This window comes from Cavia porcellus, unplaced genomic scaffold, assembly GCF_034190915.1.
Source record: "Cavia porcellus strain 051 isolate PalLab524CR breed Dunkin Hartley unplaced genomic scaffold, mCavPor4.1 scaffold_8, whole genome shotgun sequence".
NCBI lineage: Eukaryota > Metazoa > Chordata > Mammalia > Rodentia > Caviidae > Cavia > Cavia porcellus.
In genome coordinates, this window is record NW_026947491.1 from 8,854,549 (window position 1) to 8,879,915 (window position 25,367).

The window sequence follows — 25,367 nt, forward strand, 5'->3', positions numbered from 1 at the left end:
TCCTAGTATTCTGCTTTGAAGTTCTGTACCAATTTCACTGCTTTGTTTTGATTGGACTTATTCTATTTTTATTTTGGTTGTTTGTTTGGTTTTGTTATCTTTAAAACTAAAACAAAGTAAAATACCCAGTCCCAGATGGGATTGATTAAGCACCACCGCGGCCACACTGAGCAACTTGTGAGGTTACAAATAATCAGGGGACAGCTGCTGACAGAGCCCCGTGGGGAGAAGAAGGCATCCCAATGACTGAATGATGAGAGGAAGACCCAGGCAGATCTGTTTCCCAGGATGTAAGAATCTGAGGGAAACCAGCTTCCTGATACCTGTGCAGGTTTCACAGGTGTCGGGTGTTCCCTTCTCCCATCAGAAGACAGGCAGTAATGATTATCTGTAAGACAGGACAGAAGCCAATGGGAGGCTCACAAGAGCACTGCCAAGGGCCCTGCTGTTGCACCACCATGCCCCAGCTTCCTAGTACACAGGATGCAGTGTCCACACTGGATGGGTCATGAAAAATGTAAGGACCTTTCCTTCCTTCCTTCCTTCCTTCCTTCCTTCCTTCCTTCCTTCCTTTCCTGTTTCATTTCTTCTATACTAGGGATTGAACCCAGTGCCTTCATACTGAGTTTCATCCCCAGCCATTTGTCCCTATTTAGATTTTGAGACAGGTAACCATCAAGTCTAGAAGCTACCCAGGCTAGGCTCCAACTTGCCATCCTCCTGCCTCTGCCTCCCAGAGTGCTGGGGTGATAGTTACGTACCTACCACAGCCAGCCAAGATTTCATCTTTTAGAATAAAAGTTATTCACACTAGACTGAAATGGGGGGAGCAGATTTTCACGCACTCTTGAGATTTTCTAGAAAACCATCCACGAGGACCTGCGCGTGCTTTTGTGTTGTCTCACTTGGGGAGACATTGCCTTCTGCACAATGATGCTTTTTTTTGCTTCTTTCTTCTGTGCAGGCTCTCCTGGTTTCAGATAAAATGATAATTATTCAATGACAAACAGCACATGTCTATGGGGACTAAGCCCAACATTCACAGAGGACTAGAATCCAAGGAAACCCATGTGGGAATCATGGACCTTTTCTCTATGGTGGGGAGGGAGGTGTGACTATTTTGTTCCCTTCAACTTTGCTCTCACTTTCTGTAGTCTGTTGATATTTCCAAAATCGAAGAGATTGGCAAATGGCTGAACTTTAAAGGCTTTGACAACAAAGTGGAGTTAGAGAATCCCAGAAACTACCAGAACCAGTAAATAAAAGAATAAGAGGGAAAGCAAGAAGCTGACATGAGCACTGTACCATCCACTTTAGATTTATGAGAAAGTAAGTCATGAGGTGAGAGCTCTGCCACTCATATTGTCTGATGTATTCTGTGTGACAGGCCTTATCAATCACTGGGAGATTTATAATCCTGTCCTTATAATTTATAATCCTGTCCTTATTTGTTTATTTATTTTTGTCTTTTTGAGACAGGGTTTCACTCTGTAGTTCAGGCTGGGCTTTAATTCCCAGTAATCTCCTGCCTCAGCCTCCTGAGTACTGGGATTACAAGTGTTTGCCCACCACACATGACTCTAAATCCTATCCATTCTAAAGAATGAATGGAAAATACAGCTTGTAAAAATTACAGCCAAACTTTTCTAGACATAAATGACCTGAATTCCAACTTCCCAGCCCTCTACAAGCACACATGTAGATCATGAGACCACGGTCTCTGGTCTGGGTGGAACCCATGGTGGTGAAATCTGCAGTCCTAACACTCTGCAAAGCTGAGGTGGGAGGATCACAGGTTCAAGTCCAGGCTCGGCAACTTAGCAAGTTAGGGAGACCCTGTCTCAAAATAAAAGGTTTAAAGAAGTGTTTATAAGGGCTGGGGTGTAGCTCAGTGAGAGAGCCCTGGCCCGCATAATCCTCAGCTCCACAGAGGGCAAGAGAGAGAGGAAGGAAAGTAAGTGGGAGAGAAAGAGAGAGAGGACAAAAATCCAAAGAGTGACTGCACAAGGATGCACAAAGGGTGCCTAGACAGATTCAGGAAGAGGAAAAGTAATCATTGTCCACCTCTAAGCAGGGAAGTGCTCTGAAGTTCTTAACAGCCAGAGGAGGAAGAGATCAGAAAGACCCAGGTAAGCATTTCACAGATTGTTCCCTTAGGGGTTATGTGTTCATGACTTAGAATATCAGAAATCAGATTTAGTGTTTCAAAACTGTGTTCCACACCAGCTCTGACCCAAACAAGGTAGCTAAGTTTCTCTAATTTTTCCTACCTGGTCAGCCAAACACATTGCTGCTATGGGCTACATTTCCTCTCTGGTTCCACATCAAAGTGAGAGCTCATTGGAAAGACTCTTGCCAGGAAAGTCCATGTGACAGGACACACCGTTCCAGCACTGAAAAAAACACCCTACGTGACTGTAAGCACTAAGACAAGCCCATCCTTGCACCAACTCCCTTTGCACCTTTCACCTTCTCCTACGTTTCTGTTGTTTTCCTGCAAATTGCAATAACATTTTTCCCTATTGTCCAAATTCAGCCTTCAAAGAAGTCCTTTTGCAGGAAGAAAAATAAAAGATGCTAACGATGTGAAGGTGGAAACTTTCGCTGCTTAGGACAGAGGGGAAAGGAGACACATGGCAGTGCCTTCTCCCAGAGTTCTGCCCAGGAAGATGGGTGCCCCCTGATAGCACTACATTTCTTTACCAAATGAAAAATGACAATATTGAGAAAAAAGTACTCATAGGAAAAACTATCAATCACTTGTTTTAAGACAGTGATGTATTCAACACAAACTGGCTCACTTAGTTCACTAAGAGACAAGTGCTCTGGTAGAGGTGAGTTTAGCAAAGATATTGACTTGTTTTTTTACATGCGTTGATGATTTGAAACAGAGCATGCAAAATTACTGAAACACAAGTAAATGAAATTTAGTGTGTATTTCTATTAAGGCACAATAGACAAAGCTTTGTAAAGGATTAATTTTGCCTACATGTGCTGCTTTCACTGATATTCAATCCTGTTTTTTTTTTTAATCAGGGCTTCCTTCAAACTTAAAGAATTGCAATATTTTAAACACATCTGAAATTTTACCTTAGAATCAGATATTTATAGGATAAACTTCAATTTAGGAGTTTGAGAAGATGAAATAATTACCTTGACTACCTTTGATAATAGTTATAAATTTTGTTCTTCATTATTCATTGTATATTTTATGTTATTTTTATTTCTTGCTAAAAATCAAGAGAAAAAAGGGGAAATTCAAAGCGATAAACACGTATATTAGAAAAGACAAAAGTTCTCTAATGATGACCTTAACTTATGTACTTGAAACTCAATTAAAAAAAGCAAGCACAAAGTAAAGAAAGAAAACACAAAGATCAAAGAAAAATAGAAACCAAAAGGAAATGTAAAAAAAGATGAATTTTTCAAAAGCAATAAATTGATAAGCTTCTCAGACTGATCAGGAAATAAAAAGACTCAAATATCCATCTCTGAAATATGAGAAATGATATCACATAGCCTCTATGAAAAGTGTAAGACAATGTTATAACAAAGCAATGTGATGGCGTTTCACACAGCCAATAAAATGAGCCCATCTTTTGGGTGACACAAACTGCCATAGGTCATTCAAGAAAGTAACACAGCAGGCCGGGGCTGGAGGTCCCAGAAGACAGCATTTGCCAGTGTCAGAGCCCAGGACTTGGGACAGGGGTGGGCAACACAGGTAGCCTGAGTGGTCACATCTATTAGAGAAACCAGATTTATTCTTTAAAATCATTAAGAAAATTGCACGTATACATTTCATAAATGTAAATGTACTCAGATTGTATCACTAATGAACTGCACCAAGCAGGAAGAAACCTCTCCAAGTTTGCACAATCTCCTCCAGAAAACTGAAGCAGAATCTATGCTTTAAAACTGATTCTGTGAAACCAGTATCAGCCCAATTAAAAAATAAGTAGACAAAGACTTTACTAGAAAAGAAAACTTCCCATCAATACCCCTCATGATCAAAAATACAAAGAATTTTAACAAAATTATAACAAATTAAAGCAAAAATATGGCCATGTGTAGTGGCTCATGCCTGTAACTCAGCACCCTGGGAAGCTGAGGCAAGAGGATCTGCTAACCCTGATGACTTAGACAGACCCTGTCTCAAAGTAAAAAAGTAAAATCTGTGAGGGCCCTGGCCTCAGTTTCCAGTACTGCCAAAGTAAAACATTAAAATGTGACAAAAACACGTTACAAGCATAAAATATCCTAGCCAACTCAAGATTAATTCAGTATGCAAGATGATTCAGTATTATCAATTTACATATTCACTGAATCAGTAAAACCAAAAATAAAATAAAAACAAAAGTTGTTTTAATAGATGCAGAAGAAGTCACTGACAAAACCTTGTATCTGTTTTTGATAAAAATGCTCAGGAAACTAGAATCAGAAGAAAGCTTTGAGGCTCTAAAGGACAGAGAAAGCCTGCAGCGAACATTATACTTGGTGACAAATGGCTGAAGGATTTCCCCTGAAGGAAATGAACGGGACAGGAGATGCCTGTCTTCACCATTTGTACTCTCATTACACTAAGGTTCTAGGCCAGTGAAATAAGCTCAAAATGAATTGAAAATGTGCACATAGGAGAGAAAGAACTAAAACTGCCTTTGGTGATAGTTTATTTGAAAAGTAAAGCACACATCTATCATATAATCTGGTGACCTCACTGTTATCTACCCAAGGCAAATGGAGGCTCACATCCTTACAAAAAATGTGCGCAGATGTGTTCATAGTTGTTCTATTTGCAGTCGCCCCAAACTAGAAATGATTGAAATATCCACAAACAGACTAATTAGAAAAACCACAGCACAACACTATGCAAATCTTTGTAATGTCAAGAGAGTCTCGTTAAAAGCCAAAAGGCAATCTCAATGTACACAAAAACACCAGCAGATCTCAAATGAATGATGTTATATATAAAAACAAGGCAAAATACAATACATATAATAATTTCACTTGAAAAAAAATTGCTAGAAAATTTGAGGTGATCTATAGTGCCAGAAAATGCATCAGTCACTCCTGTTAAAAGGGAAGGTTCAAAACCACAGAGGTATTTGTGTATGTGCACACATACATGTACATGTGTGTTTACTATCTTCATTGTGATGATAGCTTCATAAGCTCACACATCTGTCAAAACTTGTCAAATTGCACATGAAATAAGCGCACACACAAACAACTTCAGACTAGAAAAGAAACCTTTTTCTGAAGACAGTTTGATTATTTCCTATCCAACAACTCAGTTTGAGAGCAGCGTGTGTATAATTGTGCAACATAATATGTGTAGGTCAATTTTATGTGTGTTCATGAGTGTACAAAAAAGAAAAATGAGGGGAAGATAAACTGCAAGTATTAATAAAGGAATATAACAACCTTCCTTGAATAGCCTTCATTATCTGTCCCGACCACAGAAAAAATAAAATTTCTCCTCAGGTCAGCAAATGTGGTTTTAACATTTTAGGTAAAGCTGTGTGCTGGGCTGCAAAGTTATACAGCACCTTACTTTAATATCACAAACAGTGGATATTCTGGAACTAAGATCTGAGGACTTTAATTTTTCTACAAAACAGCACTCAAAAAAGTTTATGGCTCTCAACAGGAACATACGACTAATTTGTAACACATTGAAAAGCAAATTGTTAGCAAATATGACACTAAAGTTCAATGAACATGTTCAGTCCCTGTAAGCTGGGACTTGTTGGGCATGCTCTTAACGCACAAAGTTCTTTAACACTTTCCATGAAAATATGATTTCTTGACTATTTTAGACTTAAAATGCAAACATTTTCTCCAAATCAAACCCTTTCCTGGATGAGAGTTTCAAATGAGATTGGCGATAACCAAAATATCTCATTGTGCTTAAAATGCAGTTTAAGAATGCAGATATCCACTGAGGTATCTAAACCAGTTTGCTTTTTATACATTCAACTTATTCCTACATTTTTCTGTCTTGAGTGTGGTCTCAGGACCTCGGGATTGGATGGGATCATAGGGATCAACTTGTCCAAGTCTTTGGCTTTAGCAATAGGGTAGATAGTCAGAGAGGGAAGATTGCTTCAAAGTCACAGAGTAAGTTGGGGGGCAAATTAAGATCCAGAATTTAGGACTCATTCTCCAACCAAAATACTTTTATTTCACTGCTGCTCTGTTCTTCTTTCCTTTCCTCCCCTCCTTTCTTTTCTTCTCTCTCTCTCTCTCTCTGAGTCGAAAAAGAAACCTTGATCTGAAAATAGCATAATTATTTCCTACCCAGTGACTCAATTTGATTGAGGTAGCATCCTAATTCTTTTGTTTTTCTTTCACAAATAATCCAAAAAGATGAATTATACTCGGGCCTTAGGCAGAGCATTCTCTGCCTAACCTGAGAATTGGCAGTTATCCTGTCTTCCCAGGATGCTGTCTTGGCATTTTGTTCCTGGGTAGTAGACCCCTGACATCCACCAGGTCTGACATCTGACTTCTCGTATACATGGTCCAATCTAAAGTGAAACTACTCATGAAAGTACAGAAAATATCGGAAAGCCCTGCCACATCTTGTGTTTGATTTAATTGAACTAAGATTGCTCTCAGTGGAATCACCCTTTATGGTAAATCACAGTTTGATGAGATCCGTGAAACTTCTGCTGAAGGCCAAAGCTGAGATATCATCTCATCACTAAAAGTCTGTTTCTGACATTCAGTTTGATTTGAAAGCCCACATTTTTGAAAGAGCTGAAGTAAATATTAGGAAACTGTCCATAGCTTTAACCTCATACTCTTAAGCAAAGCTGGGATAATTCTATATTCTCCAATGGCTGTGAGCCAGGAGACAGAGCCTGGTCCATTTAAGCAATTTTCTTAGACCTTCTATTTCCTGTTTCTAAACCTTGACTTACGTAAGAGTTGCCACACAAAAGGAATCATTGGATTTTTCCTGTACACCTGAAATCTCCTCACGGCCTTTGCACATAATGGATGAAAATTTCTAATTTCCTTAGATTCCAAACACTTGGATATGTGTCTCACAACAGGCCCCTGACTTTACAGGGGAGGAAATTCAGATCCATAACTTGTTCCATTTCCCACCTTCAAGTTCCAGCCCTACAGAGACCATGAGGTCCCATCCATAAATATGTCTGCTTGATGCATTTTATATTGTCTCTGTATCAGCTCAGTAGACCTTGGTATGAAAAGCATATAGCAGAGTGATGTAGAGTATTTAGGTAACAGAGGAACTTTATCCTGCACAAAGGACCATGAGGCTTGTGCAGCCCAACAGGACAATTACTAAACTAGACATCAAGGGTCCCTGAAGATAGGCCCAGCTTTCCACTAACCAGTGTGCATCTCAGAAAGGCACCTTCCAGGATAAGTCAGGCAGCATCTTATCAGCAGGCAGGAGAAATTCATGCAAACGTGGCAGCAGATGAGGGAAAATACACTGAAAGATGAGGACAAAGCCCGCCTCTGTGTTGGGGGAAAGACATGTGAGTCAGTCTGGGTTCAAATGGTACCTGCCTAGTTTGCCTTTTGGTACAATTATTAAATAATTTGTTTTCTTATAGAGTGGGAAAAATTGCTACATCAGAGTTTATTATACGGTGAAACTTTATATTATAAGGTGAAACAAGAAAATGTATGATTTCAGGACTTGCAGTTTTTATCTGAGCTCTGTACCAGTCTGGTGTGAGGCCAGTATATAAGACTGCCAAAGATTTTGAAGGAACAATAGAATGTTTCATTCTTTCTTGTCATCTACCTCTAGTCTCGAGAGGTCATAAAAGGAAAGCAAAATCATCCTTCAGGCAGTTAGCACTGAAAAAGAGAGAAGGGAAGTCCCCCTACTCCAGCACCGGGAACCTTTCAGGGATCATGTGGTCTGTACGCTCATATCCCCAAATTTGAGAAGCTGGACTAGTGTTGGCTGCAAACAGAACCAAAACAATCCAAAGAGGGAGAAGGCATCTGGCCAGTTAGTTCAAATCAAAGAAGGTCGCTGCTGCGAACTGGCTGCAATTCCAGCTGTGTCAGAGGTGCAGCATGAGTCATCTGTGTTCTGGCGCAAGAGGTAAAAAAATCCTGTCCTGGAAGGCTGAGGAGATATCAGCTTATAGAATGATCACCGCTCACTGCTTTGAGGCTGCAGAAGGAGGAGTGAATTATGTACAGAAGAAAATACAGCTGGCATCATCAAGGGAACAGTATTGTGATCCCTTGTGAAGGAACCAGATAGGCCCACAAAGATCAGCAAACACGATTCCATGTGACAAACAGTAATTAAACATCTGCCAAGCTCGGGGAGAAGGAATCCAACTTGCAGCAACAATGCTCAGAGGGGAGCTTCTGAGCACCCCATTTCCTTCCTTTCTCCATCAGCCCCTCAACACCACCACCGTGTGACATCAGCCGACACTGGGAACAGCTTTATCATCCCCAGATTGAACTGATGTATTATCTGAGAGCCAGCAGGAAAGTAATTCCACCTGCAGTAAACTACATACAAAGAATCTGTTGGGCTGGAAAATTCTGATTTTTTTTGTGCAGTCACTTTGATAAGTCACTGAAAAATATATCCCTGGTTTGTTCACACTTCTCTGTCGGTTTTATATTTTGCAATACAGAAAGAAAAAAAGACTCATTTTCATCATCAATTGAATCGCCATTACTGGCAAAAATCTATATATTTGTCTTCCAATTTACTGATTAGTGTCTCACTTATGAAATAATGATATTTATCACTTACCATGTGTTACACTAGATATTTTTCATGACTTACCCCAGTAAGTATTGGCAATAATCTCAACATGTGACAACCCAGTGAGTAAATTCTTCTTATTATTGCTTCATATCTCATTAACACAGTTAACACTGAAAATTTAGGCATTAGAAGTCAGCTTTAGATATATTCTTAAAACACTGTCAAATAATAAATATTGTATAATCTCTAATGCTTCAAGTATCCCAACATATAAAAGTGGGAAAACAGAAAGCCTAGGAAAATCTATGAAAATATTTAATAACTGTATAACAATTCTGTAAATTAAAAACACTTACATTTAGTCTAGCTCTAATCAGTAATGATTGGATTTATGACCAATATGTGCATTTAACCAAGAGCAACCACGTTTACAAGATGTATTTTCTCTGCAACAGAATGCTTATTCTACTTCATTGAAAATGTAAAAAGTAAGTAACAATGTAATAATTTATTCATGCACACTAAGACAGGACTACATTATTTTTCCAAGAAGTGCTTATAATACTTTAAAAGGTTTATCTTAAAACCAAATGGCATGTGATTACACTAAAACACATGAATACATAAGCAATATCTGTTAAAAAAAATCTGCACACCCATGTTTAACAGCAAGCTAAAGAATAATCACAGATAAGAGATTTAAAAAAGAACCACCAGGCTTTCTAAACTGAAAGTACATATTTGAAATTTCATAAATTAACAAAATAAGATTAACAGCAGACTGAATATTTCAGAAGGAAAGATCACTAAGTTGAAGACACAGTGATGACTAGTGAAACTGAAAACATACCAAAGGATAAACCATCTCTGGAAGCTGGGTGTTGGGGTTCATCCCTATAATACTAGTGCTCTGAAGCACTGAAGCCATAAGATCACAAGTTTGAGTCCTATTTATACTACCTAGCCATTTAGCAAGAGTCTGTGTCAGAGAAAAAAACAAAACAAAACAATCTCAGATGTACCTCATTGTGAAGGCCCTGGGTTCGATGTTCAGTTGATAGGACTACAAAAAGAAAATAGAAAGAAACACAGAAAGTAAAAGTACAGTCTAATTAAATTACAGAAAGACATCAAGCAGAATCTGAGTCTCAACAAAAGAGAGAAGGCAAAAATTAATAAACAAACATATAAATAAAGTAACCAATGAAACAACGGTGAGGAGTTCTCAGTATTTGACAAAAACGTTAAAATTATAGCTCCAAGAGGTTTAATAAACTCACGCAAAAGTACATCATACTCAGATAGCTGCAAGCAATAATAACAACAGACTCTTAAGACCATCTGTGTCTCTACACAGAAACAAAAGCAAAGAAGAATGTTATGGAAGAAAAAGTCTTTGCCTAATCAACAGATCTCTCATAACGGGGAGTAAACCAAAAATATTTTTTCAAAACAAACAAGAAGTCAAGTGATTCTATTGATGAAAAATCTACAAAACGACAAAAACACTCAACGGAGAACCTTGTCCCATGGAAAATGCTATCAAGAGAATGAAGAAGCTGGGATTAAAAACAAAAAAAAACATAGCCAGTGTAAAACATTTTCTCATTTAAAAATCCACGTAAGAACCATTGATATTTAAAGGCAATTACAATAATAATGTGTTGGAGAGTTTATAACCCATGAAGAAGTTAAAACTATGAAAACGAGAGCTCGAAAACTGGAGATAGAATTGAAAGTCCATTTTTGACAAGATAGTATAAATAGCATTTGAAAGAAAAATTTTATAAATTAAAGATGCATATATTTAAGGTTATATCAGCCTGAGTAAATGAAATATAATGAAGCGGCATAAGTTTAAGTAAAAGAAAGGTAACTGTAGACATAAAATATAATCTTAAAAATACTGAGTGAATTATTATATGAGGAAAATAAAGAGCAGATGGAACAATAGAAAATATATACTGTGACTTTAGGAATAAATCAAATAATACCAAAAATTATATCAAATAAAATTGTCTAATCCTGCTAATTAAAAGACATTACCAACCTGGATACAAAAATACGAATCAACCTGTTAAATACATGAAAAGCAATTTGAATTTAAAATTGTGTACAATCTAAAACCATATGGGAAGAAGATTTTTAGTATACATATTAGCAAACAGGATAGCTGAAATGCCTATACTAATAGAATAAAACATAGAGTTTGGAAAAAGGAATGCAACAGGCATAGAATGAAGAACATCTGAGGGGTAAAGGATATATACAGCTATGAGACATTTGCATATATTATATCAGTGTCTTGAAACACTTGTATTTTAAAATCTGCATGCCTGAAAAAGAATCAGAAAAAATCACAAAAAAAATTTCTTTTTAACAGATATTGCTTATGTATTCATGTGTTTTAGTGTAATCACATGCCATTTGGTTTTAAGATAAACTTTTTAAAGTATTATAAGCATTTCTTGGAAAATAATGTAGTCCTGTCTTAGTGTGCATGAATAAATTATCACATTGTTACTTACTTTTTACATTTTCAGTGAAGTAGAATAAGCATTCTGTTGCAGTGCAAACACTGTGGAAATCAGTGTGGAGATTTCTCAAAAAACTAAGATTAGAGGTCACATTTGATCCAGCCATACATTGAAAAATACTGACATAGGTTATGCTATGAAAGAACTAATTTAAAAAGAACAAGGTGAACAAAAACCCCACAAAATTTTAGAAATTATATGACTTGCAGTTGAAACATCACAAGACCAAGAAAAAAAATCAGGAGGGAAAGGAGAAAATATTTCAATTAAATGATAATGAAAACTCATCCAAAGTAAATGGGATGTTGTGAAAGCAGTGCTTGACTAGAAATGACTTTAGTTTTATATTAGAAAACAAAACAAAACAAAACAAAAAAAGACTCCAAGGCAAACGATTTAAGCTTTGAACTTAAGAAATGAAAAACTGGAAAGCAAAGTATATAAATTAAAATAAGTGTGTGTGCATATATTAACAGGAGTCAATGGAACAACAAATAAACAATAACATAAAGAAAAGAAAAACAATAAAATACTAACCTAATCCAAATGAAAAGAGAAAGTGCAGAAAACTCTGGAATTAAATACATCACTCACACTTCATGCAATTATATTACGATAAGAAGATTCCATAAAAATTTTTACATCGACAAACTTGACAACTTAAAAAATGGGCAAATTCTAGGGAGGAAATTATTTTCAAAAGTTGCCTTCCACAAAATTAAAATCTTAATATATAGCTCTGCATATATTATGGAAATGTAAATAGTAATTGTGTGCTCCAGACATAAATAGACAAAAAAACAAAAGTACATGCAACGTGAATGTGCTTCCCTGGAAAATTCTGTCAGAATTTTAAGAAACAGGGAACCCATTAAACTTCTAGAAAGCAGGAAATAGATTATAATGCTTCATGAAGTCATCACCTTCCATTAAAACCAGACAAAAAGAAAACCATAGGGCAACATGCTTTGTGAACACAAAGCAAAAATTGTCAAAATATTATGAACTGACTTTATCCATGTTAAAAAAGATTAATGAACCATGGTCAGATGGTGTTCTTCCAGGAACACAAGGCTGAATAGACCTTCAAAACAATCAACCTTTTTTAATAATATGAGATCCCAATTTTTGATTCTTTGTGACAATTCCTGGATGATTGGAATTTTATTCATAGTCTTTTTCTATACCATTTTCTTTAAGAGTTCTACCTATTCTATCTTCCAGCAGATTTAATGTTTCTGTTTTAGTATTTCAATTTTTGATCCATTTTGAATTTAATTTAGTGCATGGTGAAAGATAATGAGTCCATGTTAATCTTCAGCATGTGCAGAGCCAGTTTGTCCTGCGCCATATATTGAAGAGGCTATCTTTCTTCCAGTGGATGTGTTTGACACCTTTGTAAAAAATAAGGTGGCTTACTATGTCTGGAGTTGTTTCTGAATCTTCTAATCAGTTTTATCGACCTTCAGGATTTTTATTTTGTTTTGTTTTTTGCCATTACCATGCTCTTTTTATCACAATAGCTTTATCATATAATTTCAGGTTAGGTATTGTGATGCCCCTGCTCTGCCTTATTGTCCAGGATTTCTTTTGCTATTTTAGGTCTCTTCTGATTCCATATGAGTTTAAGGATTGTTTTCTTCTCTAATTCTGTAAGACATGCTTTTGAAATTTTGATAGGAATTACATTAAATCTGTATAACAGTTTCAGAAGTATGACCATTTTCTCTATATTAGGTCTTCCTACTCAAAAGCAAGGTATATCTTTCCATTTTCTGATTCCTTTTGAATCTCTTTTTAGAGTACTGTAGTTTTCAATGTAGAGATCTTTTATATCCTTCATTAGATTGATTCTTAAGTATTTCCATTTTTTTTTGTTTTTGATGCTAAAAAAGATTTTACATAGCAAGAGAAGCCACCAACAGAGTGAAGTGACAGTTCACAATGTGGGGGGAAATGTTTGCCAGAAAACAAACATTAGGCAAAGGATTACTATCAAGAACATATAAAGAACTCAAAATAATCAGACCACCAAAATTTAAAAATCTAGGCCATTTGAGATGAATGCACACTTCTCAGATGAAGAAATACAAACAACAAATAAATATGTGAAAAGTTATACAACATCACTGATCACTGGAGAAATGCAAATTGAAACAACACTAAGATTCCATCTTACTCTGGACAAAATAGCTGTTATCAAGAATTCAACCAGTGACAAATGCTGGAAGAGCTGTGGGGAAAAGGAACCATTGTCCACTGCTAGTAGGAGTGTACATTGGTGCAAACACTGTGGAAATCAGTGTGGAGATTTCTCAAAAAACTAGGATTAGAGGTCCCATTTGATCCAGCCATTCCCCCTCTGGGTATTTTCCCCATAAGAATTAAAAACATCATACCACAGTGATATATGTGCACCCATGTATATAGCAGCACATGTAGATCTTGGAAACAATGCAAATGTCCATCAACCAAGGAATGGATAAAAAAGGTGTGGTCTTTTTATAAAAAGGAGCACTGTTCAGCCATAAAGAAAGATAAATTGAACACTTTTATAGGTAAATGGATGCAACTCAAGACTATATTCAGAAGTGAAATAAACCAGATGCACATGTATAAGCACCATATTTTCTCCCTGGTGTAAGAAACTAAAAGAGTAAGTAAGGTCTACAATGTACAACAGACATTGTAAAATGAGAGGAAGCTTCAAAAGAAAAGAGAAATTAGAATGAAGGAATGGAGATAAGAAGAAAGGGAAAAGCAATATATATGTATCTATATATGCATGTATGTATATGTAAATATGATAGTTAAGATAGTTATGAGACTTATTTCTCTCTTAGTTCATTGAAAAGAAAGATTTGTGCTAGTATGGGTTAGACAATTAAATACCAATATATTGTACTCTAAGTAACTAATTTAAAGATAAAATATGCAACATAGTAACCATTGTTACTCTGATTATCTTGTTCCAAATTATATTTTATTCTCTTTAAAATAAGAGATAAATAAATAAATAAAACAGGCTTCTGCAGTGCAGCAACATGGAAAGGGGGAAAAAAACCGATCAGCAGAATGCACTTTTCAGCAGCTAACACAAACTCTGAGATTCCAAAAGATGCCTAAACAGCGTTGACAAAATTTAAGCACCATTTTTATTTTAAAAAATGTCAGACTGAACAGATGGAGATGTCGGCCTGATAAAGGACAAGTACCATATCCAAACAAAAATATGCAAAGAACCCAGAACTACAGTTGGCATTGCATTTATATCAAAAATCCAAATACTTTCCCACTAAAATTTTTAAAAAAGAGAAGAATTCTCACTCTGTTCTCTTAATTATCATATTTGAGAGTCTAATCACTGTAATAAAACCAAGTAAAAATCTGGCCAACTGCAAAAAAAGTAACAAAACTGTCATTGTTTGCAGACAAGATACTTGTGCATGGATAAAATCCTTAGAAATCCAAAAGTAAATAAATACAATCTCACTAGAACTCAAAAATATATTTAGTGTACTTAGGATATCAGTTTTTTTTTTAAATCAACGTTTTTCCAGTCTCAACATTGAAAAATAGAAATTCAAATTAAAATATCAGATTTACAGTTAAATCATGGACATGTAAATATTTGAGATTCAAATGTACTCTGCCTGTGTAAAATCTTTATGATGAAAACTTTAAACCATTCTTGAGAGAATTTAGTCAGATAAAGATGAATGGGGAAGAACGCTGTGCTCTAGGGTAGGAAAACTCTGTATTTTTTAAATGGCATATTTCTTCAAATTAATCTAGTAATTCATACAAACCCAATAAATACCCTAGCAGCCTATTTTTGAGACATAAACAAGCTATTGTAAAATAAATCTAGAAGCCTGGTCATAAATTCAAGCCCAGCCCGGGCAATGTAGTGACTTAGCAAGACCTTTTCTCAAAATAATTTTTAAGAAATTAAATTAGTAAGTAAATAAATAAAATAATAAAAATAAAATAGGAGTGGGGGTATAGTTCAGTGTAACCTGGATTCAATCCTTAATTCTACAAAAATAGTAGAAATGCAAAGGGCTTATAGTAGTTAAATCAATTTGGAAAAAAAAAGTAAAGGTAAGAGAGTCACGATATCTTGCTTCAACACTTATAGAGCTACAATAGTTTATTCACAATGAAAAATCTAGTACTATTTAGCAAACATAGACTTACAATCAAAGGGAAATAAAAGGATTCTGGCAATAGAGGCCAATTTCAAAGAAGATGTCAAATTTATTCATTCATAAATTTTACAGCCTTTTTCACAAGCAGTCCTGGAAGAAATGCAATCCACACAGCAAGAAGAAATCTCAAGCTGTAACTAATATACCTACTAATTGAGCATGGATCATTTACGCAAAACTAAACCTACAACCATGAATCTTTTTAGAAGATTATAGAGAGAAAACCACTTCTGGACTCAGAGGAAGTAAAAGTCCTCAGGACAAAGTCACAAGCCAGGGCTGGAGATATAGTTCAGTAGGAAAGGGTCTGCCTGGTGAAGACAAGGTCCTGGGTTCAATTCCTGGTACTGAAAAAAAGTTCACAAGTTATAAAAGAAATGAATCAGTAAATTGGACTGCATCAGAATTAAAAATATTTATTCTCTGAATGACATTGATAAATAATGAAGAGAAGATCCAATCTTAAAGAAATATTGAAAATGTTTTACCCATTTTGATACTGACTATCTATGTATCTAAATGCATATATATATATATTTTACAATCACAGAAATATGAAAAAATTTGAAATTTAACAAAAGAAGATGTGAAAAGAATAAGATGTTCCCTATCATTAGTTGCCACAGAAATATAACTTACAATTACAGTAAGATACTAACACACACACAAACCTCATTAAAGTAATTTCCCAAAGGAAATGAAATAATACTCTCAAATCCAGAATGACACACAAGTGTCTATGCCCCAAATAGTAGTCAGAAAACTAGAAGAAACTTAGATATAATGAATGGTGGTAATGATGAATTAATAAACATTTTATGATAAATTCATGCATTGAAAAGTTACTCAGCTGGAAAAGTACTGGACCGTTATGGTCACAAATGGGTAAACCTTTAAAACCCTGTGGGGCAGGCAGAGAAAGAAACCAGAGTGAGTCCTGTACGGTTCCACCTCTATGAAGTTAAGAAAAGACAAGTGGACTCTTGAGTGAGCAGGGCAAAGGAAGTGTTTCCTACCTTGAGTCTGTAATAGTTGCATAAATATGTGAGTCACACTGAAATGTTCACTTAAACAGCAAATTTTTGTTTGTAATTTACAGTTGAAGTTGGTTGATGGAAAGCATTTTTTAAAGTGCAGATGAGTAGTTCAACTGCAAGACCCAATGTCTTTTCTGATTACCTAGAGCAGGGTGACCTTCATTTGCTCAAAGAACAAGCAAGTTGCTTTAACTTTAGTGTTTGTCCTTTAGTATAATTTCCACTGATTAGAAACTGTTTAGCTTTGTTATTCATCATGGTCCTTTATTTTGCTATTTTTGTTTATCTTGGAAAAAAAGTAAACACATGCTATAACTCGGTGCTAAAAACTTCCTATTTCCTTAAGAGATACTGAAATAAAGATGCAAAAGCATCATCACATAGGAAAATACATCAAGAATTCACAACCAAAGATCTGGCTCTGTGGTTTTCATAAATTATCAGTGGACTAACAATCATAAATAAATATTCTTCCTGATTAGAGGTGTGTTTTTATCTATTTTTTGTCTGTCTCTTTAAAAGCAGAAGTTTCTAGTACTTTTATTAATATTTGCCTATTTTTTCTGTCTTCAGTTTTATGATCTCCTAATCTCCAATATCCTGAAGGTAATGGGTGTTCAAGGAATATTTGCTGAATTAACCAAGAATTGTATGAATCAATGAACCTTAATGAACCATAAATTAATCACCGAGTACCAAATACATGATTTACCTGTGACTATTTCTTGTTTCTTTTCATTTTATGATCTAGGCTTCCACATAAACACTTGGGTGCCTTTACTTACTGAAATATTTTAGGCAAATTAGTTTTCATTGCAGCCTGACCTGGCTGGGTGCCATGTCCTCATATTTGGGGTGCGTGGGACAGCTTTCTTGTCATACACGACCTCCGAACAGAGACCTCGGACAATGTCCACAACAGCCAATTTTGTGCATCTTCTTCTTCTCTTCCCAAATGGAAGTGTTCCAACTCTAATTCCAGTCAATTCCAGAAGAAAACTTTCCATTTTTAATTTGCCTCTTCATTTTCAAAGGATGTCCCTTCCTCCTGTGCCTCCCTTCAGAAAGCTTACAAGATCTAATAGGCTCATAAAATCACCAAACTTTATAACTACATTTTTACTTTTGTAAAATTCTCTAACCTTTGAAAAACACATTCTCTTTGCAAAAAGCTCCATTATAACTCTGTGGGGAAGTGTTTATTACAAGTTAGTCATCCCTATCCACGCAGGTAAGGAAGAGCCAGCCTTGCGCAGAGCAATTAAAAGGGTCCAATAAAAGGGAAAAAGGAAAGACTGCCATTAAAATGCCAGAAACTCCATGCCTCTGCACAGGAGATTTCCCAAATGGTTCATAAGACATGAATGTCACCAGTCCAAGCAGCTACGGCAAGCTCTAGTCTCATTTATATTCTGTTGTGGTGGATTACAGAAGTCCTCTGTGTTTTCCATCCCAGGATTCATGGGATTCTAGGATAGGGTTTGTGCTGCTTCTCTTCCGAGAGCTGGAATCTGTCTCTTCACTCCTTAAATTCACGTTGGTCCACACTTGCTTTGATTATACTGATAGCAGGGCAAACAGTGAAGCAGGGAGTTGAAAGTGTGCCCTGTGGCATGCCCTGTCTTGGTGATGTTGGAACTGTGGACCAGGTGAAAATACTCAAAGCATTCAATTGGATGATGGAAGTAATGTAGCAAGTCATCCCTGCCTCCTGGACCACAGTACACTGTCAGGTTGACAAGTACATGAGGTTAGACTACAGCTTTCAGCACATCTTGACCTGCCAGGTCATCACAGATACAGGAGCAAGACGAGCAGAAGACCTGGGCTGGCTCACACCACAGAACCATACAGCTAAGGGTGAATCACAATCTCAATGAAAAGCCAGTATCTTAAGCCTCTGAATTACCAGTGAAAGTCACCTGATATAAATGGACAAATCTCAGCAATCCCAGCTGGTCATAAAGTTCAGGTTAGATTCTGAACCAAAAGACATGTATAGAACCTACATCCTCAGAAACTCAATTTAACACTTATTGACTGTTTATTGTTAGCTAGTAAAGCTGTAGTAAAATCATAAAGACAGACAAGTTACAAACATTGCATTTACATTAATTTAACATGAACTATCAACTGTTTCCTGAATTAGGCTTACAATATATTTTAAAATGAGTTCAAAAGCATTACATGGGTCTTTCACTTTCTCATTATGTTAACTCCTAAGTATTTAATTTTCTTGAAATTAATGGGAGTGGTATTGTTTTCCTAATTTCTTTCTCTGTGAATTTATTATTGATGTACAGGAACACTATTGCTTTTTGACTGTTGATTTTGTTTCCCACTATGTTGTTGAATTTTATTACTAGTTCTAGGAGTCTGGTGGAATTTTTTGTGTCTTTTACATAAAGGAACATATCATCTATGAAGGATAGTTTGTCTTCTTCCTTTTCTATTGATATCTCTTTAATTTATTTTTACCTGATTGCTTTTGCTAAAGCTTTGAGATTTTATTAAACAGGAGTGATGAGAGTAGACAATCCTTGTCTCGTTCCTGATTTTAGAGGGAAATCTTTTGGCTTTTCTCCACTTAATATGATGGTGGCAATAAGTTTGCAATAAATGGTTTTTATCAAATTGAGATTAGGTCCTTATACACCAAATTTTTTTATAATGAATGGATATTGGATTTTATCAGAGGCCTTTTGTTTCTTGTATCTATTGAGATAATCACATGATTTTTGCCCTTGCATCTGTTTATGTAATGCATTACACTTATTGATTTGCATGTGTGGAACCTTCTTTGCTTCCTTGGAATGAAGCTTACTTGATTATGATCTACGATCATTGAATGATTCATTGCATATCCTTTGCCAGTATCTTGTTAAGGAATTTTGCATCTGTTTTCACTGAAGACATTGGCTAGAAGGGTTTTTGAGTTGAGTTTTTATCTGGTTTTGGAAATAAGGTAACATTAATTTTTAGGAATGAACTTGACAGTATTCCAGTATTCTTTCCCTTTCAATTCTATTAAAGAATTTGAGGAGCATTGATGTTAAATCTTTCCTAAAATTTTTGTAGAATTCAGTGATGAATCCATCAGGCTCTGGGCTATCCTTAGTTGATAGTTTCTAATAGTGCTTCAACTTCATTGATTGTTATTGGATTATTCAGGATTTTTATATCAACTAGTTTGCTTGTTTTAATTTGTCTGTATCTAGTAATTTAATCATTTCTCCTGAAGTATCCAGTTTATTAGATTATATGTTTTCTAAGTAGTTACCAATAATCTTCTAGGTTTATGTTGTATCCATTGTGATATTGCCTTATTCCTTTCTATCACTCTATTGTGGTTTTTTTCTTTACTTTTTTTGTTTGTTGTATTTTTGATAATGACTATGAGTTTTCCTCTTCTGCTTATCCTTTGGAAGAACCAGCTCTTCAATTCATTGATTATATTGGTTTTTTTTGTTTGTTTGTTTGTTTTTTCAGTCTCAATTTCATTAATTTGTGCTATCATCTTTACAATTTCTTTTCTTGTACTTGCATTGGATCATTCTTGTTTGTCTAGGACCTTGGAAAAAGATATTGAAGAAGACATCATAAAGTGGACGTCTGTTCCCTGTGCCAGGATAGGTGTAACTAACACTGCCCGAATAGTCATACTTTATAACAGTGTAATTCCAATCAAATCACCAGGAGCATTTCTTACTTTGTTAAGAAAAATATTTTATAATTCATGGCAGAAGCGATCTAAAGTAGTAAAAACAATCTTGTACTACAAGACCAAAGCATTGCAATCTAAGATTTCAAGTTATACTATGAAAATTTAGTGGAAATAAAACCACTAAAATGAACAGATGGATCAGTGCTAAACTGTAGGCAATGCTAAAACAAATCAAGGCACATTCAGCCATCTGAACTTTGACAAAGGGGCCAAAAACACACACTGGGGAAAAAAAAACTAGCTCTTAACAAATGGTACTGAGAAAACTGAAGACAGACCCAGTCTCTCAACATAATGTGGATCAAAGTCCAAATATTAAAATAGAAACACCTAACCTGCTGGAATATCAAATAGGAAATAGGCAAAACTTGAAGACATAAGCAAAGAAATGTTGGAACAGAAGAAATAACACCAAGAAGCAATGAATGTGACACATCAAATTTAAAAGCTTCTGAAAACTAAAGAAACAATCAGCAAAGGGCCAGTGATTCCTTGGAAAGCAGAGCAATATCTTGAATATGTAAAGAATCATAAAATTAGACTTCCCCTAAATAAAAGAATCAATCAAAAATGGGCAACTGAAATGAACAGACTTCTCAGAAGTAACAATGGACAATAAATACATGAAGAAATGCTCAGCAATTCTGGCCATGAAAGAAATGTGAGCCAAAACAACGTTGAGGTTCTGTCTTACTCCAGAAATAATAGCTATCATCAAGCAGTCAAATAGTAACAACTGTTGCTGAGGCTTTCCATGCACCCAGAGAGCCACACACCCTGTTCCTGGGGGCAGCTGGGATCCCTAAACTAAACTACCTCTGAACCCTGTCTTTCTACCCAGGGCTTTCTCTTTCTCTTTTTTAATTTCTATTTTTAATTTTATTCCCTTCCTTTCCCCCTCCCTCTTTTCTCCTCCTTCTCTTTCTCCTCCTTTTCTTCCTCATCCTTCTCTTCTTCCTCATTCTCTTCCTCCTCTTTCTCTTCTTCATCTTCCTTCTTTTGTTTCTTACCTCTCTAACTCTATCTCTGTGTCTATCTCTATCTCAATCTCTATCTCTGTCTCTGTCTCTTTCCTACACTGAGGATTGAACCCAGAGCTCTGCACTGAGCTATATCCCCAGATCTTTTTTATTGTTTATCTAGATACAAGTTCTCTTTAAGTTACATACTTGCTCAAGCTAGACTGGAACTGGGGATCTTCCAGCATCAGCATCCTAGAATATTGGGACTACAGGCATGAACTACAACCCAGATAACCCACGACCCAACATTCACACTCCAGCCCTCTTGATGATTGCATGAGTTTCTAGTTTCATGTGTTAAATATCTGCCCAATATTTTTTCCTTGTGACATTTTTGTTACTGAAACGTGCTTCAAAGGAACAGACTCCAATGTGGCACTAGATTCTTCAGCCTGGTCAGAATTGCTATGGTGGCACAGAGTTATTTATAAGTTCCCTGCAGGTTCTGGGAAGGAACAGCCCACTGAGAGTGAGGCATAGAGAGACCAGTATTTGTTAAAACAGGATGCTGGAAAGTAATTACCAAGCAGACTTTTTGTTGCTCTGATGCTGAGAGAAAGGACCTGCATTTCCATAACTTCTTAATAACATGTACCATCTGCTGACTCTCGGGCTCCTTTTTGCATTTACAGATGACAAAAGCAATGATTTCTAGAGCATGAAAATTCAGAGGTTTATTGTGCAAGTGAGGAAATTACAACTTTTTAAAATACAGGATAGACAGACCTCTCACCCTGAAGAAGCACTGAATCTTGATTCCTATTATGCCTTCGTTACTAATACCTGAAGCTGCAGCCATCCTTTTGTGGATTCGAGGAGGGACCATCAGGGGAATAAAAGCAACAGCTCCAGCTGTGTGTTCCAACTTCAGGGGCTGCGAGGCCCCCACAAAGGGACGATGCCATTTCTCATATACCCGCAGCTGCTTTCCTGTCCTTGTCTTGGCTTGCCACACATGACAGATTAATCTCCTGCATAGGTAGAGCTTTTCAAATAATTTTTCTCTTCAAAACAAACCCAGACTTCTCATCCTGGCACTCAAAGGTTCTATGATGGAAACTACTGAATTAAAGTGCTTTTGGCAAATAATTAAAATATGCTACAGGCATGTACCAAATCCCCAAAATGAACAACTGCAATTGTTTTCTGCAAATATACACCAATAAAAATATAAATATTTCCTTTCAAGAAATAAAGTGCTATTATCTAAACCAGTATTTTCACATTGGAAAACAAATATCTCATTCATTAGTTTATTTAGTAATTTTACAAGTGTCTATGACGTGACAGTTTCTACAAGGAATATGAGGCAGCAAAGTAAGTAAAATACAGCCCTCACCCTCCAAAAGCTTGCATATCAGCATGGAAGGCAGACGTAGAGGGAAAGTGTTATCACAGGGGGTGTCAGATGCTATCACACAGGTGTGCACAGAATCCTAGGATCAAGTACCTCACAAAGTACAACAGCCTGTGAGAAGAGACTTTCATGGAACTTACATAAAAAGGGCTAAATATTTCGAAGTAGGTCAGATATTATACCAAACACAGATTCCTGAGGATTCTAGAATGTTCGAGGACTGCTTTGCCATGGCATCCTGGAGTGCCAGGATACTAAAGGGACAATAGAGAAGAACCCAAGAGCACATTTGAACATAAACAGCAAAGAGAACGAGGCATCTTGTAGCCATGTTGTGACAGGAATAAACAGTCCTGCACTGGTTCTAAGACAAGGAAAGAGGGTCTTCAGAATCCTGTTTGGAGGTAATATGGAAGTTAAGTGCAGAAGATGGACAATGAGAGAAGAGGAAGACACTGGGATAGGTTTCAGTCCAGGAAGAGAAAGGAATTAATTAGTCTCCTCATTATTTTAACAGAAAAAAGTAACAATACTGACAAAACAGTTTCAAAACAAGCTAGTAGAGTAACAATAATTAATACATTGATTATTGTTATAGTCATAGTAGTCATTCAAAGATATACAAGATATAGGCATGAAATATTGTCCAAAAAAGTAGTAGCACAAATACTTTCCTGATTGTTAAGACATAACACCCACCCCCACATCTTAAAAGGAGAAAGGTTTATTTGGGCTCATGTTTCAATAGTTCCATTCCATGTTCAGCAGATTTAATCACAGAAACAGCATGGCACAGGGCTTGGGAAGAGCAAAACTCTTACCTCATGGTTTCCAGGACGCAGAGTGAAACAAAAGAGGAACCAGGAAGGATGACATAAAGCCTTCCGGATCATGACCTCAGTGACCTCCTCTCCCAACCAGGCCCACTTCCTGACAGGAAGTCAGCTATAATGGCCCCATAATCCAGTCACGCTCCAAAAATTCCACTAGTGATCTCATGAGGCTTTAGGGAAACATTTAGACATAAACAATAACAGGAAGGAAGATCTGAAAGAAGATAATTCCAGTGGGAATATAGCAAAGAATCAGCCTGTCTAGTGGATGTGCCTTTCATTAATCACAGGGCCCATGCTGAAAGGACAAGCAGTTAGGAGAACACACTTCTCTCCACCTCCTGATGAGACAAGCACCTTGCTGTCTCCCCACACCTCTTGCTTAAAGAAAAATCCTAAGCTGTAAAATATATCATCTACACCTTGTTCCTGCCAAGGTTTAATAGGTAATAAAAGAGGCCCTGTACGATTTAGAGGACTCACTTAAGAGTGCTTGGGTACTCATATCACAAGCCTTCAATTATCTGATCTTTCTTCCTGCCTGCTCACTTGTATTATGATCAAGTCACAGTGCAGTCTCTCAGAACATTAATCCCTATCCCCACTCCAGGTGTGAAAATACCAAATTGAGAAAAGGGATGGTGGGGTGAATGAGTGGCAGAAATGCCTCGATTAGCAGGTGAAATCAGTCTCAAAGTGTTTGAAGTGATCAAAAATTTTTTATTAGTTAATAAAACTACTTATAATCTTCTACCATCTCTCCCTCCTTCACTCCACTCCTCCCTTTTTTTCTTCTCCTCCTCCTCCTCCTCCTTCTTTTTATTGTTGTTGTTGGTACTGGGGATCAAACTCATGACCTCACTCTTGCCAGGCTGGCTCTTGTGACCCTACATCTCCAGTCCTCTTTCTTTCTTTCTTTCTTTCTTTCTCTCTCACTTCCTTCCTTCCTTCCTTCCTTCCTTTCTTCTTGTCTTTCTTCTTTCCTTTCCTGAGGTATTAGGTGATTGATTCTGCTAGCCTGGGGCTTAGCTAACAGGACAGCTGCCCAAATTGGTCCTGGACCCAGAAAAGTAACTTCTCTAAGAGTAACTTCTACTTTCTCCTCATTCCAGAGATAAATCTCCCACTCCGTTTTTGCATGTGCGCTGAGCCCTTTCCAACCCCAAAACTCCACAACCACCCAAGCCTCCAGTAAATCTTTGTGTATCCTGTTTTGCACACAAGGTGCTTCTTCAAATCAGTGGTTAATATGTCATTTTGCTCACCTCTAAAACTCCTTCCCACCAGACCTGATAAAGGTGACTTCATTTCTTTGTCCTAATGGAAAGCCCCCGCACTTCTTTTTAAGCTCTCCCGTGTTCACATTAAAGGACATTCTACTCTTTGTCTCTTTTTATTTCTTCTGCACTGCCTCATATTGACTGCCAAAAATAATATTAGGGGTTTAATCCAGGACAGTTCCATTGAGCTATATCCTCAGTCCTTTTTAAATTTAATTTAGGGTCTCACCAATTCACTAAGTTGCCTCCTTGGGCCCAAACTGTTGATGCTTCTGCCTCAGTCTCTAGAGTACCGAAATTATAGATGCAGCAGAGTAAATAAAACACAGGTCTTCTAAAACCTTGCATATTGGCATGGAAGACAGCCGTAGAGGGAAAGTGTTATCACGTGGGTGTCAGATGCTATGATGCAGGTGTGCACAGAATCCCGGAACCCAGTACATCACAAACTACAACAGCCTGCGAGAAGAGACTTTCATAAAATGTACACAAAAAGGGCTAAATATTTCTAAGTAGCTTCTTGTAAGTTTTTGAAAATAAAGCCGAAATAGCACCAGCAGGTCAGTTACCACAGCAAGTAACATAGTATAGTAGCTCTAAAAGAATAATGAAGAAAACTGTTGAATCCAGAAAGGCTA